Raw genomic sequence first — 17,371 nt, forward strand, 5'->3', positions numbered from 1 at the left:
TCATTTCTTTTCTATTTAAAAATGTTTCTATTTTATTGAAAAATTAATATTAAATTATTTATTTCGCAAATATTATAATTAACAATTATGAAATATATAGAATATAATGATTGTATTGTCTGCAATATTTTACAAAAAAATGAAATGATAATCAGATACATCAGAGAAAAAGAATTAGAGAATACTGTAGAATAAATTAGGAGCAGCTGACAAATTTCATTCAAAAGCAGGTAAATTACTGTTGTGTATTTTGCTTCTTTATAAAATATATTTGATGCATAAAGACAAAATATGTCTATTAAATTTGATTTTTATACGTTTTTATGAAAAATATCCAAAGAGATGTACTGACCCATGCATATATGAAAATTATATTTTAAATTGTGATATTTGCGTATTTAAGAAACTAATACTAATTTTTCAATAAAATAAAAACATTTTTAAGATACTGAACGCCTAGCGTGAATCGGTGGATGTTACCACGGGGCCTAAATTTGAGACTCGTAGTTTACACAGTTAGATAAACTGAGAGAGCGATACGATTCAATGCATTTTTTAGATTTTTCGTTGTTCAGATCATTATTTAGACGAGAGTATTTAGTGTTACGTCTCGAGAAGAGATTTCACGAGTGGCCGCTGTCACCAGTTCTTACTTGAAGAGTAAGAACGAACTTAGAGATTTCTCAACCGGTCACGACTTTGCAGTCGTTTACTCGGATAAGAGAAAGAAAGTCAATGCCTGTTTCTGGGTCAGCCTGCTAATCCAGTACTTTACCCGGGATAGGCTTTACTCGCGGATACCGGAGCGTCGGACGTCAATATGTCAAAGAAAACTCAACCCTGGATGTTAACCAAATCTTGAATTCTTACCTGGTTTCCGGTGCTGGCCAATGGGAGATGCAATCCAAATATACCGACTGAAATTGGCGTTGAAGGAAGGGTGCAGTTGTTAAATCACAATCACAATGTAGAATAACAATATAGTATATTTTAAAATTTAAATTTAGATTTAAATTGTTACACAATAACACCTTGTAGCCACACACAATTTTTATTAAACAATGTTAACGGAATATTAATTTGGCAACAAATAAAGGACTTAGGCTTGCAAAGATTTATGATAGCAATAATAACTAAGAATAAAATGTTCAAAGTCAATGACTAAGTTCTATTAAACAAGAGAGAGAGAGAACTTAGTAAGAAAATTTAAGTAAACTGATTGTAAATCAACCTAAGTTATAATACCAAATTAATATTCACAAATCGTCGACAATCGAATCAGATCACACCAGGCAAATTCCGTTCAACTCACGAACACACGATTTAGACACACGCAGTAGTAGGTTAATATAATAATACTTAAAATCAAAACTAAGCGAATATTAGACAAACTTAAGACGCGTACTCAATAATTATATAAGGTGGACTTTGTAAGTACACTTAGAGTACAAGAACAAAACTTAAGACAAATTTTCGACAAGTACCAAATGATTATATGAGATGGACTTATAAATGGACTTAGAAAAATATTATAAAACTAGTCTATCTTTAGACTAAGTTTAGACAAATCTTAGACACGTACTCAATTACTGTATATGGTGGACTGACTTCATGGACGAACGTAGCATCGCAAGAAGCGTCCGTTTCGGAAGAGTGGGAGTACCTCCCACTTACGCAAAAATGCTTCCCCCACTACTGACTTCCACACCGTGAGACCCAAGTCAAGGAGAAGAATTCGCTGACAAAAATATTAGTTACTATCAAGCGCGAATTCTTCGAAGAGAAATAGGTATTACTTACATTGGAATTTTATCAAGCGCGAATTCTTCGAAGAGAAATAAGTATTACTTACATTGGAATTTTATCAAGCGCGAATTCTCCGAAGAAAGATAAGTGTCAGTTACATTGGAATGTTATCAAGCGCGAGCTCCTGGGACTGCGCCGTCAGCAAAAATGCACGTGCAGACAGAATATGAGTAACGAATATAATATAATAAAGTATGAATATTTTATGCACATTGAAATAATAATTTAAAAGCAACCATTCCAATATAACGTCGACCGATAAGTCAGTACTGGAAGAACGCAATGTCGGTATTACCGACATTTACTTATCGACTAAACTCGTTACCGACCGACACTGTCGGTAATGCAGATTCCTCTATGAACGACAATGGATTCTCAATACTCTATTTTATCCATTCTACAAAATACAATTTATCGATGGTCGTTCATAGGAAATACAGAATTATCTTTACAAAGAATAATAACAATATGGAAAAGAAAAGCATAATTACCAAATATTTAAGTATATATAGCGTGAAAATAAGGTACATTAGCGCGAACGAAAATGATCTATTATAATTGATCTAATAATTAATGTACATACAAAGTATCGAATTTATATACTAAAACAAACAGTATAAGATATATGTATATGTATAAAAAGAAAAATTTTTCTCGCAAGGTTTACATAGTACTTATAGAACTATTTTCACGCAAAATTATACAACCTAAAGTTTAACAAATTACTTTTACGCAAAAATTGGACAGACTAATAATATTCAAATACGACAGAGTTTACCAAATTTAAAACTTTTTTGGTGTAGTGCACGAAATTTGAATTTAGACGTCACTGGACGTGACATTTGAAAGATAAGTTTGTGGTCCAAAGAAAAAAGACGAAATATGTTATAAATAGTCTCGTTATAAGGGTCTCGAAGTGTGGTAGGCTATAGGGTTGAAAAAACATTTCTAGAGAATATGTTTATTAGATCTTTCATTGGATTTTACCAGAACCTTCGTTCAGTCCAGCAGTATTTTCCTTATGTTTTTCGTAATGTCTTTATTTATACTATCCTAAAATATTTGTTATATAGCGCAAGAATGTAGATAAAACGGAAAACAGAAAACCATACTAACAAAAAAAATTTTAAACCTGAGTTTAAAAAAAGGATTATTTATTTTTACCTAATTTCTGATGAATTACATTTACTTTGATAAACATCCTACAATTTTGGTGATTATTTATTACTATCGCATTAAGCATTCTGTTTTTATTGCTTTAATTGTGAAAAGTGCACTTTTTATCAGCTATACCACCCAGAGATCTTACCGCTGACCTTTATTATATATAGTAATATTATTATAATAAATAAAAATTTGTTAGTCTAAAAAAATCCGATGTCATAATCTTCGAGATATTTCTTTTTTTAATATACATAAATTTTCTATGATACAAAATGGATTAAATTACACTAATTATGTGGAAAAATTCAACTACTTTTCGCAGATAATAAATGTTTTTTTTCTCAAGTGCATTAGAGAAAAATTATAGGATTACAAAAATTTTATTATAATATATAAGTAGATACTTGCATCTATACTAAAAACAATTCTTGTCATTTATGTCGATGAAATTACAAGCATTATGTTAGAATAACATTGTACATTATTCAGCATTATAAGATGTTTGAAGATGTATTGCATCATAAAAAAATTTTTTAGCATTATATATATATATATATATATATATATATAAAAATATCTCAAAAACTAAGCAAGATAGAGCGATTTTACAAATATTATTTTTTGTAGACAATTTTATTTACTACAAAAAAGGGTATATTTAAAGATATTGTATCTCCCTTACTTCTCGAGAAATATAAAAAAAATAAAATACAAATTCCCGCCTATTTTTACATTTTTGAAAATATCTCAAAAACTAAGCAAGATAGATCGTTTTTAAAAATATTTTGTTTTGTAGACAATTTTATTTCTACAAATATGTTTGCATACAAAGATATTGTATCTCACTTACTTTTCGAGATATTTTAAAAAAACAAAAAACTAATTCCAACCTTTTTTTACATTTTTTAAAATATCTCAAAAACTAAGCAAGAAAGAGCGACTTTACAAATATTATGTATTGTAGACAGATTTATTTCCACCAAAAATCTTGCATAAAAAAATATTGTATCTCACTTAATTTTCGAGATATTTTTAAAAAATAAAAAACAAATTTTCACCTTTTTTTACATTTTAAAAAATATATCAAAAACAAAGCAGGATAGAGCGATTTTAAAAATCTTATGTTTTGTAGACAATTTTATTTCCTACAAAGAAAGTTATATACAAAGAGAATGTATTGTACTTACTTTTCGAGATATTTTTGAAAAACAAAAAACAAATTCCAACCTTTTTTTACATTTTTTAAAATATCTCAAAAACTAAACAGGATAGATCGTTTTTAAAAATATTATGTTTTGTAGAAAATTTTATTTCCTACAAAAAGTTTGCATACAAAGATGATGCATCTCCCTTACTTTTTAAAATATATTAAACAAATAAAAAACAAACTTCCACTTTTTTTTACATTTTTTAAAATATTTCAAAAACTAAGCAAGATAGAGCGGTTTTACAAATATTGTGTGTTCTAAACAATTTTATTTCCTACAAAAAAGGTTGTTTACAAAGATATCGTATTTCCCTTACTTTTCGAGATATATTAAAAAAAAAAAAAAAAAAAATGCCTACCTTTTTTACATTTTTTAAAATATCTCAAAAACTAAGCAAGATTGAGCGTTTTTAAAAATATTATGTTTTGTAGACAAATTTATTTCTTCCAAAAATGCTTGCATACAAAGATATTGTATCTCACTTACTTTTCCAGATATTTTTAAAAAATAAAAAACCAATTCCCACCTTTTTTTACATTTTTAAAAATATCTTAAAAACTAAGAAAGATAGATCGTTTTTAAAAATATTATGTTTTGTAGACAATTGTATTTTTACAAATATGTTTGCATACAAAGATATTGTATCTCACTTACTTTTCGAGATATTTTAAAAAAACAAAAAACTAATTCCAACCTTTTTTTACATTTTTTAAAAATATCTCAAGAACTAAGCAGGATAGAGCGATTTTACAAATATTATGTTTTGTAGACAATTATATTTCCTACAAAGAAGGTTATATACAAAGATCTTGTATCTCCCTTACTTTTTAAAATATATTAAACAAATAAAAAACAAACTTCCACTTTTTTTTACATTTTTTAAAATATTTCAAAAACTAAGCAAGATAGAGCGGTTTTACAAATATTGTGTGTTCTAGAGAATTATATTTTCTACAAAAAAGGTTGTTTACAAAGATATCGTATTTCCCTTACTTTTCGAGATATATTAAAAAAAAAAAAAAATGCCTACCTTTTTTACATTTTTTAAAATATCTCAAAAACTAAGAAAGATTGAGCGTTTTTAAAAATATTATGTTTTGTAGACAAATTTATTTCTTCCAAAAATGCTTGCATACAAAAATATTGTATCTCACTTCCTTTTCGAGATATTTTTAAAAAATAAAAAAGCAATTCCCACCTTTTTTTACATTTTAAAAAATATATCAAAAACAAAGGAGGATAGAGTGTTTTTAAAAATATTATGTTTTGTAGACAATTTTATTTCCTACAAAGAAAGTTATATACAAAGATAATGTATCGTACTAACTTTTCGAGATATTTTTCAAAAATAAAAAACAAATTCTAACTTATTTTTACATTTTTTAAAATATCTCAAAAACTAAACAGGATAGATCGATTTTAAAAATATTATGTTTTGTAGAAAATTTTTTTTCCTACAAAAAGTTTGCATACAAAGATGTTGCATCTCCCTTACTTTTTAAAATATATTAAACAAATAAAAAACAAACTTCTACTTTTTTTTACATTTTTTAAAATATCTCAAAAACTAAGCAGAATAGAGCGATTTTACAAATATTATGTTTTGTAGACAATTTTATTTCCTACAAAAAAAGGTAATATACAAAGATGTTGTATCTCCCTTACTTTTTAAGATGTATTAAAAAAATAAAAAAAAATGCCCACCTTTTTTACATTTTTTAAAATATCTTAAAAACTAAGCAAGATAGAGCGATTTTACAAATATTATCTTTTGTAGAAAAGTTTATTTCTTACAAAAAAGTTTGCATACAAAGATATTGTATTTCTATTACTTTTCGAGATATATTAAAAAAATAAAAAACAAATTCCTACCATTTTTTACAGTTTTTAAAATATCTCAAAAAATAACAGCATAGATCGATTTTAAAAATATTATGTTTTGTAGAAAATTTTATATCCTACAAAAAAGTTTGCATACAAAGATGTTGTATCACCCTCACTTTTTGAGATATATTAAATAAAAAAACAATGACCACCTTTTTTACATATTTTAATATATATTAAAAACTAAGCAAGATAGAGCGTTTTTAAAAATATTATGTTTCGTAGACAATTTTATTTTCTACAAATAAGTTTGCATAAAAAGATATTGTAACTCACTTACTTTTCGAGATATTTTAAAAAAATAAAAAACCAATTCCCACCTTTTTTTACATTTTTTAAAATATCTTAAAAACTAAGCGAGATAGATCGTTTTTAAAAATATTATGTTTTGTAGACAATTTTATTTCTACAAATATGTTTGCATACAAAGATATTGTATCTCACTTACTTTTCGAGATATTTTAAAAAAACAAAAAACTAATTCCAACCTTTTTTTACATTTTTTAAAATATCTCAAGAACTAAGCAGGATAGAGCGATTTTACAAATATTATGTTTTGTAGACAATTTTATTTCCTACAAAGAAGGTTATATACAAAGATCTTGTATCTCTCTTACTTTTTGAAATATATTAAAAAAATAAAAAACAAACTTCCACCTTTTTTTACATTTTTTAAAATATTTCAAAAACTAAGCAAGATAGAGCGTTTTTACAAATAATGTGTTTTCTAGACAATTTTATTTCCTACAAAAAAGGTCTTTTACAAAGATATCGTTTTTCCCTTACTTTTCGATATATATTAAAAAAATTAAAAAAAATTCCTACCTTTTTTTACATTTTTTAAAATATCTCAAAAACTAAGCAAGATAGAGCGATTTTAAAAATATAATGTTTTGTAGACAATTTTATTTCCTACAAAAAATTTGCATACCAATATATTGGATCTTACATTCTTTTCGAGATATTTTTTAAATAAAAACAAGTTTCCACCTTTTTTTAAACTTCTTAAAATACCTCAAAAACTAAGAAAGAAAGAGCGACTTTACAAATATTATGTATTGTAGACAAATTTATTTCCATCAAAAATTTTGCATACAAAAATATTGTATCTCACTTACTTTTCGAGATATTTTTAAAAAATAAAAAACAAATTTCCACCTTTTTTTACATTTTAAAAAATATATCAAAAACAAAGCAGGATAGAGCGATTTTAAAAATATTATGTTTTTTAGACAATTATATTTCTACAAATATGTTTGCATACAAAGATATTGTATCTCACTTACTTTTCCAGATATTTTAAAAAAACAAAAAACCAATTCCAACCTTTTTTTACATTTTTTAAAATATCTCAAGAACTAAGCAGGATAGAGCGATTTTAAAAATATTATGATTTGTAGACAATTTTATTTCCTACAAAAAAGGTTGTTTACAAAGATATCGTGTTTCCCTTACTTTTCGAGATATATTAAAAAAATTAAAAAAAATTCCCACCTTTTTTACATTTTTAAAAATATTGCAAAAACTAAGCAAGAAAGAGCGACTTTACAAATATTATGTATTGTAGACAGATTTATTTCCACCAAAAATCTTGCATACAAAAATATTGTATCTCACTTAATTTTCGATATATTTTAAAAAAATAAAAAACAAATTTCCACCTTTTTATACATTTTAAAAAATATATCAAAAACAAAGCAGGATAGAGCGATTTAAAAAACCTTATGTTTTGTAGAAAATTTTATTTCCTACAAAGAAAGTTATATACAAAGATAATGTATTGTACTTACTTTTCGAGTTATATTAAAAAAATTAAAAAAAATGCCCACCTTTTTCACATTTTTTAAAATTTCTCAAAAACTAAGCAAGACAGATCGTTTTTAAAAATATTATTTTTAGTAGACAATTTTATTTCCTACAAAAAAGTTTGCATACAAAGATATAGTATCTAACTTACTTTTTGAGATATTTTAAAAAAATAGAAACCAATTCCCACCTTTATTTACATTTTAAAAAATATCTCAAAAACAAAGCATGATAGAGCGATATTACAAATATTATGTATTTTAGACAAATTTATTTCCTCCAAAAAAGCTTGCATAAAAAGATATTGTATCTCACTTACTTTTCGAGATATTTTTTGAATAAAAAACAAATGCAAACCTTTTTTTACATTTTTTAAAATATTTTGAAAACTTAGCAAGATAGATCGTTTTTAAAAATATTATGTTTAGTAGACAATTTTATTTCCTACAAAAAAGTTTGCATACAATGATATAGTATCTCACTTACTTTTCGAGATATTTTTAAAAAATAAAAAACAAATTCCCACCTTTTTTTACATTTTTAAAAATATCTCAAAAACAAAGCAGCATAGAGCAATTTTACAAATATTATGTATTCCATACAATTTTATTTCCTACAAAGAAGGTTATATACAAAGATATCGTATTTCTTTTACTTTTCGAGATATATTAAAAAAATAAAAAAAAAATTTCCAATTTGTTTACATTTTTTAAAATATCTCAAAAATTAAGCAAGATAGAGCGATTTTACAAATATTATGTTATGTAGACCATTTTATTTCCTACAAAAAAGATAATATACGAAGATCTCGTATTGCCCTTACTTTCCGAGATATAATAAAAAATAAAAAAAAAATGCCCACCTTTTTTACATTTATTAAAATATCTCAAGAACTAGGCAAGGAAGAGCGACTTTACAAATATTATGTATTGTAGACAAATTTATTTCCTACAAAAAAGTTTGCATACAAAGATATAGTATCTAACTTACTTTTCCAGATATTTATAAAAAAAAGAAACAAATTCCCAACTTTTTTTAAATTTTTAAAAATATTTTAAAAACAAAGCAGGATAGAGCGATTTTACAAATATTATGTATTCCAGACAATTTTATTTCCTACAAAAAATTTGCATACAAAGATATTGTATCTCACTTACTTTTCGAGATATTTTAAAAAAAACAGAAACCAATTCCCACCTTTATTTACATTTTAAAAAATATCTCAAAAACAAAGCATGATAGAGCGATATTACAAATATTATGTATTTTAGACAAATTTATTTCCTCCAAAAAAGCTTGCATAAAAAGATATTGTATCTCACTTACTTTTCGAGATATTTTTTGAATAAAAAACAAATGCAAACCTTTTTTACATTTTTTAAAATATTTTGAAAACTAAGCAAGATAGATCGTTTTTAAAAATATTATGTTTAGTAGACAATTTTATTTCCTACAAAAAAGTTTGCATACAATGATATAGTATCTCACTTACTTTTCGAGATATTTTTAAAAAATAAAAAACAAATTCCCACCTTTTATTACATTTTTAAAAATATCTCAAAAACAAAGCAGCATAGAGCAATTTTACAAATATTATGTATTCCATACAATTTTATTTCCTACAAAGAAGGTTATATACAAAGATATCGTATTTCTCTTACTTTTCGAGATATATTAAAAAAATAAAAAGAAATTTCCAATTTGTTTACATTTTTTAAAATATCTCAAAAACTAAGCAAGATAGAGCGATTTTACAAATATTATGTTTTGTAGACCATTTTATTTCCTACAAAAAAGATAATATACGAAGATCTCGTATTGCCCTTACTTTCCGAGATATAATAAAAAATAAAAAAAAAATGCCCACCTTTTTTACATTTATTAAAATATCTCAAGAACTAGGCAAGGAAGAGCGACTTTACAAATATTATGTATTGTAGACAAATTTATTTCCTACAAAAAAGTTTGCATACAAAGATATAGTATCTAACTTACTTTTCCAGATATTTATAAAAAAAAAGAAACGAATTCCCTACTTTTTTTAAATTTTTAAAAATATCTCAAAAACAAAGCAGCATAGAGCAATTTTACAAATATTATGTATTCCATACAATTTTATTTCCTACAAAGAAGGTTATATACAAAGATATCGTATTTCTCTTACTTTTCGAGATATATTAAAAAAATAAAAAAGAAATTTCCAATTTGTTTACATTTTTTAAAATATCTCAAAAACTAAGCAAGATAGAGCGATTTTACAAATATTATGTTTTGTAGACCATTTTATTTCCTACAAAAAAGATAATATACGAAGATCTCGTATTGCCCTTACTTTCCGAGATATAATAAAAAATAAAAAAAAAATGCCCACCTTTTTTACATTTATTAAAACATCTCAAGAACTAGGCAAGAAAGAGCGACTTTACAAATATTATGTATTGTAGACAAATTTATTTCCTACAAAAAAGTTTGCATACAAAGATATAGTATCTAACTTACTTTTCCAGATATTTATAAAAAAAAAGAAACGAATTCCCTACTTTTTTTAAATTTTTAAAAATATCTCAAAAACAAAGCAGGATAGAGCGATTTTACAAATATTATGTATTCCAGACAATTTTATTTCCTACAAAAAATTTGCATACAAAGATATTGTATCTCACTTACTTTTCGAGATATTTTAAAAAAAGAGAAACCAATACCCACCTTTATTTACATTTTAAAAATATCCCAAAAACAAAGCAGGATAGAGCGATATTACATGTATTATGTATTGTAGGAAAATGTATTTCCTCCAAAAAAGCTTGCATACAAAGATATTGTATCTCACTTACTTTTCGAGATATTTTTTAAATAAAAAACAAATTCCCACCTTTTTTTACATTTTTTAATATATCTTAAAAACTAAGAGATATAGAGCGATTCTACAAATATTATGTTGTGTAAAAAATTTTATTTACTACAAAAAAATTTATATACAAAGATATTGTATTTTCCTTACTTTTCGAGATGTATAAAAAAATAAAAAACAAACTTCCACTTTATTTTACATTTTTTATTATATCTAATAAAGTAAGCAAGATAGAGCTATTTTACATATATTGTGTTTTGTAGAAAATTTATTTTTTTTCCAAAAAAAAAGGTTATACACAAAGATATCGTATTTCACATTCTTTTCAAAATATACTAAAAAATACAAAACAAAATTCCACCTTTTTTTTTACATTTTTTAAAATATCTCAAAAACTAAGCAAGATAGTGCGAATTTACATATATTGTCTTTTGTAGACAATTCTATTTCCTACAAAGATAGGTATATACAAAAACGTTGTATTTCCCTTACTTTTCGACATAAATTAAAAAAATAAAAAATAAATTCCAACCTTTTTTGACATTTTTTATAAATCTAAAAAACTAAGCAAGATAGAGCGAATTTAAATAAATTATGTTTTGTAGAAAGTTATCTTTCCTACAAAAAAGGTAATATACAAATATATTGTATTTCCTTTACTTTTCGACATAAATAAAAAAAAAAAAAATAAATTCCCTCCTTTTTTTACATTTTAAAAAATATCTCAAAAACAAAGCAGGATAGAGCGATTTTACAAATATTATGTATTGTAGAAAAATGTATTTCCTCCAAAAAAGTTTGCATACAAAGATATTGTATCTCACTTACTTTTTGAGATATTTTTTAAATAAAAAACAAATTTCCACCTTTTTCTACATTTTTTAAAATATCTCAAAAACTAAGCAAGAAAGTGCGATTTTACAAATATTATGTTTTGTAGATAGTTTTATTTCCTAAAAAAAAAGTTATATACAAAGATATTTTATTTTTCTTTTTTTTTCGAGAAATAATAAAAAAATAAAAAACAAATTCCGACCTTTATTTACATTTTTTAAAATTCTTCAAAAACTAACCAAGATAGAGCGATATTACAAATAGTATGTTTGTAGACAATTTTATTTCCTAAAAAAAAGGTTATATACAAAGATATTGTATTTTTCTTTCTTTTCGAGATATATTAAAAAAACAAAAAACAAATTCCGACCTTTAATTACATTTTTTAAAATTTTTCAAAAACTAGTCAAGATAGAGCGATTTTACAAATAGTATGTTTGTAGACAATTTTATTTCCTAAAAAAAAAGTTTTACACAAAGATATTGTATCTCCCTTTCTTTTCGAGATATATTAAAAAAATAAAATATAAATTCCAACCTTTTTTTACATTTTTTGAAATTTTTCAAAAACTAACCAAGATAGAGCGATCATACAAATATTATGTTTTGTAGACAGTTTTATTTTCTAAAAAAAAAGTTATATACAAAGATATTATATTTTTCTTTCTTTTCGAGTTATATTAAAAAAACAAAAAACCAATTCCGACCTTTAATTACATTTTTTGAAATTTTTCAAAAACTAACCAAGATAGAGCGATTATACAAATATTATGTTTTGTAGACAGTTTTATTTTCTAAAAAAAAGTTATATACAAAGATATTATATTTTTCTTTTCTTTTCGAGTTATATTAAAAAAATAAAATACAAATTCCCACTTTATTTTACATTTTTGAAAATATCTCAAAAACTAAGCAAGATAGAGCTATTTTACAAAAATTATGTTTTGTAGACAATTTTATTTCCTAAAAAAAAGTTATATACAAAGATATTGTATTTTTCTTCCTTTTGAGATATATTAAAAAAACAAAAAACAAATTCCGACCTTTAATTACATTTTTTGAAATTTTTCAAAAACTAACCAAGATAGAGCGATTATACAAATATTATGTTTTGTAGACAGTTTTATTTTCTAAAAAAAAAGTTATATACAAAGATATTATATTTTTCTTTCTTTTCGAGTTATATTAAAAAAAAAAAATACAAATTCTTACCTTTTTCTACATTTTTGAAAATTTTTCAAAAACTAGTCAAGATAGAGCGATTTTACAAATAGTATGTTTGTAGACAATTTTATTTCCTAAAAAAAAAGGTTACGTACAAAGATATTGTATCTCCCTTTCTTTTCGAGATATATTAAAAAAATAAAATATAAATTCCAACCTTTTTTTACATTTTTGGAAATATCTCAAAAACTAAGCGAGATAGAGCGGTTTTACAAAAATTATGTTTTGTAGACAATTTTATTTCCTACAAAAAAGGTTATATACTAAGATATTGTATCTCTCTAACTTTTCGAGATATACTTTAAAAAATAAAAAACAAATTAAACCCTTTGTTTACGTTTTTAAAAATATCTCAAAAACTAAGCAAGATAGAGCGATTTTACAAAAACTATGTTTTGTAGACAATTTTATTTCCTAAAAAAAAGTTATATACAAAGATATTGTATTTTTATTACTTTTCGAGAAATATTAAAAAAACAAAAAACAAATATATACTTTTAATTACATTTTTTAAAATTTTTCAAAAACTAACCAAGATAGAGCGATATTACAAATAGTATGTTTGTAGACAATTTTATTTCCTAAAAAAAAAGGTTATATACAAAGATATTGTATTTTTCTTTTCTTTTCGAGATATAATAAAAAAACATAAAACAAATTCCGACCTTTGTTTACATTTTTTTAAATTTTTCAAAACCTAAACCGTATAGAGCGATATTACAAATATTATGTTTTGTAGACAGTTTTATTTTCTAAAAAAAATGTTATATACAAAGATATTGTATCTCCTTACTTTTCGAGATATATTAAAAAAACAAAAAACAAATTTCGACCTTTAATTACATTTTTTAACATATCTCAAATACTAAGCAAGATAGAGCGATTTTACAGAAATTAGGTGTTGTAGACAATTTTATTTCCTACAAAAAAGGTTAGATACAAAGATATTGTATTTTTATTACTTTTCAAGATATATTAAAAAAACAAAATACAAATACCGACCTTTAGATTACATTTTTTAAAATTTTTCAAAAACTAACCAAGATATAGCGATATTACAAATAGTATGTTTGTAGACAATATTATTTCCTAAAAAAAAGGTTTTATACAAAGATATTGTATTTTTCTTTCTTTTCGAGATATATTACAAGAACAAAAAACAAATTCCGACCTTTTTTTACATTTTTGCAAACATCTCAAAAACTAAGCAAGATAGAGCGATTTTACAGAAATTATGTTTTGTAGACAATTTTATTTCCTACAAAAAAGGATATACAAAGAAATTGTATTTTTATTAGGTTTAAAGATATAATAAAAAAACAAAATACAAATTCCGACCTTTAAATACATTTTTGGAAATTTTTCAAAAACTAATCAAGATAGAGGGATTTTGCAAAAATTATGTTTTGTAGACAATTTTATTTCCTACAAAAAAGGTTATTCACAAAGATATTGTATTTTTCTTTCTTTTTGAGATATATTTAAAAAATAAAAAACAAATTCTCACATTTTCTTACTTTTTTAAAAATATCTAAAAAACTAAGCAAGATAGAGCGATTCTACAAATATTTTGTTTTGTAGACAATTTTATTTCCTAAAAAAAAAGTTATATACAAAGATATTGTATTTTTCTTCCTTTTGAGATATATTAAAAAAACAAAAAACAATTTCCGACCTTTAATTACATTTTTTGAAATTTTTCAAAAACTAACCAAGATAGAGCGATTATACAAATATTATGTTTTGTAGACAGTTTTATTTTCTAAAAAAAAGTTATATACAAAGATATTATATTTTTCTTTCTTTTCGAGTTATATTAAAAAAAAAAAAAAATACAAATTCTTACCTTTTTCTACATTTTTGAAAATTTTTCAAAAACTAGTCAAGATAGAGCGATTTTACAAATAGTATGTTTGTAGACAATTTTATTTCCTAAAAAAAAGGTTACGTACAAAGATATTGTATCTCCCTTTCTTTTCGAGATATATTAAAAAAATAAAATATAAATTCCAACCTTTTTTTACATTTTTGGAAATATCTCAAAAAACTAAGCGAGATAGAGCGGTTTTACAAAAATTATGTTTTGTAGACAATTTTATTTCCTACAAAAAAGGTTATATACTAAGATATTGTATCTCTCTAACTTTTCGAGATATACTTTAAAAAATAAAAAACAAATTAAACCCTTTGTTTACGTTTTTAAAAATATATCAAAAACTAAGCAAGATAGAGCGATTTTACAAAAACTATGTTTTGTAGACAATTTTATTTCCTAAAAAAAAGTTATATACAAAGATATTGTATTTTTATTACTTTTCGAGAAATATTAAAAAAACAAAAAACAAATATATACTTTTAATTACATTTTTTAAAATTTTTCAAAAACTAACCAAGATAGAGCGATATTACAAATAGTATGTTTGTAGACAATTTTATTTCCTAAAAAAAAGGTTATATACAAAGATATTGTATTTTTCTTTCTTTTCGAGATATAATAAAAAAACATAAAACAAATTCCGACCTTTGTTTACATTTTTTTAAATTTTTCAAAACCTAAACCGTATAGAGCGATATTACAAATATTATGTTTTGTAGACAGTTTTATTTTCTAAAAAAAATGTTATATACAAAGATATTGTATCTTCCTTACTTTTCGAGATATATTAAAAAAACAAAAAACAAATTTCGACCTTTAATTACATTTTTTAACATATCTCAAATACTAAGCAAGATAGAGCGATTTTACAGAAATTATGTGTTGTAGACAATTTTATTTCCTACAAAAAAGGTTTGATACAAAGATATTGTATTTTTATTACTTTTCAAGATATATTAAAAAAACAAAATACAAATACCGACCTTTAGATTACATTTTTTAAAATTTTTCAAAAACTAACCAAGATATAGCGATATTACAAATAGTATGTTTGTAGACAATATTATTTCCCAAAAAAAAGGTTTTATACAAAGATATTGTATTTTTCTTTCTTTTCGAGATATATTACAAAAACAAAAAACAAATTCCGACCTTTTTTTACATTTTTGCAAACATCTCAAAAACTAAGCAAGATAGAGCGATTTTACAGAAATTATGTTTTGTAGACAATTTTATTTCCTACAAAAAAGGTTACATACAAAGATATTATATTTTTCTTTCTTTTCGAGTTATATTAAAAAAAAAAAATACAAATTCTTACCTTTTTCTACATTTTTGAAAATTTTTCAAAAACTAGTCAAGATAGAGCGATTTTACAAATAGTTTGTTTGTAGACAATTTTATTTCCTAAAAAAAAAGTTATATACAAAGATATTGTATCTCCCTTTCTTTTCGAGATATATTAAAAAAATAAAATATAAATCCCAGCCTTTTTTTACATTTTTTGAAATATCTCAAAAACTAAGCAAGATAGTGCGATTTTACGAATATTATGTTTTGTAGATAGTTTTATTTCCTAAATAAAAAGTTATATACAAAGATATTTTATTTTTCTTTCTTTTTCGAGAAATAATAAAAAAATAAAAAACAAATTTCGACCTTTTTTTACATTTTTTAAAATTTTTCAAAAACTAACCAAGATAGAGCGATATTACAAATAGTATGTTTGTAGACAATTTTATTTCCTAAAAAAAAATGTTATATACAAAGATATTGTATTTTTCTTTCTTTTTGAGATATATTAAAAAAACAAAAAACAAATACTGACCTTTAATTACATTTTTTTAATTTTTCAAAAATTAACCAAGAGAGAGCGATATTACAAATAGTATGTTTGTAGACAATTTTATTTCCTAAAAAAAAGGTTATATACAAAGATATTGTATCTCCCTTTCTTTTCGAGATATATTAAAAAAATAAAATATAAATTCCAACCTTTTTTTACATTTTTGGAAATATCTCAAAAACTAAGCAAGATAGTGCGATTTTACGAATATTATGTTTTGTAGACAGTTTTATTTTCTAGAAAAAAAGTTATATACAAAGATATTGTATTTTTCTTTATTTTCGAGATATATTAAAAAAACAAAAAACAAATTCCAAACTTTAATTACATTTTTTTAAATTTTTCAAAAACTAACAAAGATAGAGGTATTTTACAAATATTATGTTTTGTATACAGCTTTATTTCCTAAAAAAAGTTATATACAAAGATATTGTATTTTTCTTTCTTTTCGAGATATATTAAGAAAAAAAAAACAAATTCCGACCTTTAATTACATTTTTTTTAATTTTTTAAAAACTAACCTAGATAGAGCGATATTACAAATAGTATGTTTGTAGACAATTTTGTTTCCTAAAAAAAAGTTTATATACAAAGATATTGTATTTTTCTTTCTTATTGAGATATAATAAAAAAACATAAAACAAATTCCGACCTTTGTTTACATTTTTTAAAATTTTTCAAAACCGAAACCGTATAGAGCGATTTTACAGAAATTAGGTGTTGTAGACAATTTTATTTCCTACAAAAAAGGTTAGATACAAAGATATTGTATTTATATTACTTTTCAAGATATATTAAAAAAACAAAATACAAATACCGACCTTTAGATTACAGTTTTTAAAATTTTTCAAAAACTAACCAAGATATAGCGA

This window comes from Polistes dominula, unplaced genomic scaffold (genome assembly GCF_049000335.1).
Source record: "Polistes dominula isolate Pdom_NZ unplaced genomic scaffold, Pdom_raw_medaka contig_331, whole genome shotgun sequence".
Lineage (NCBI taxonomy): Eukaryota > Metazoa > Arthropoda > Insecta > Hymenoptera > Vespidae > Polistes > Polistes dominula.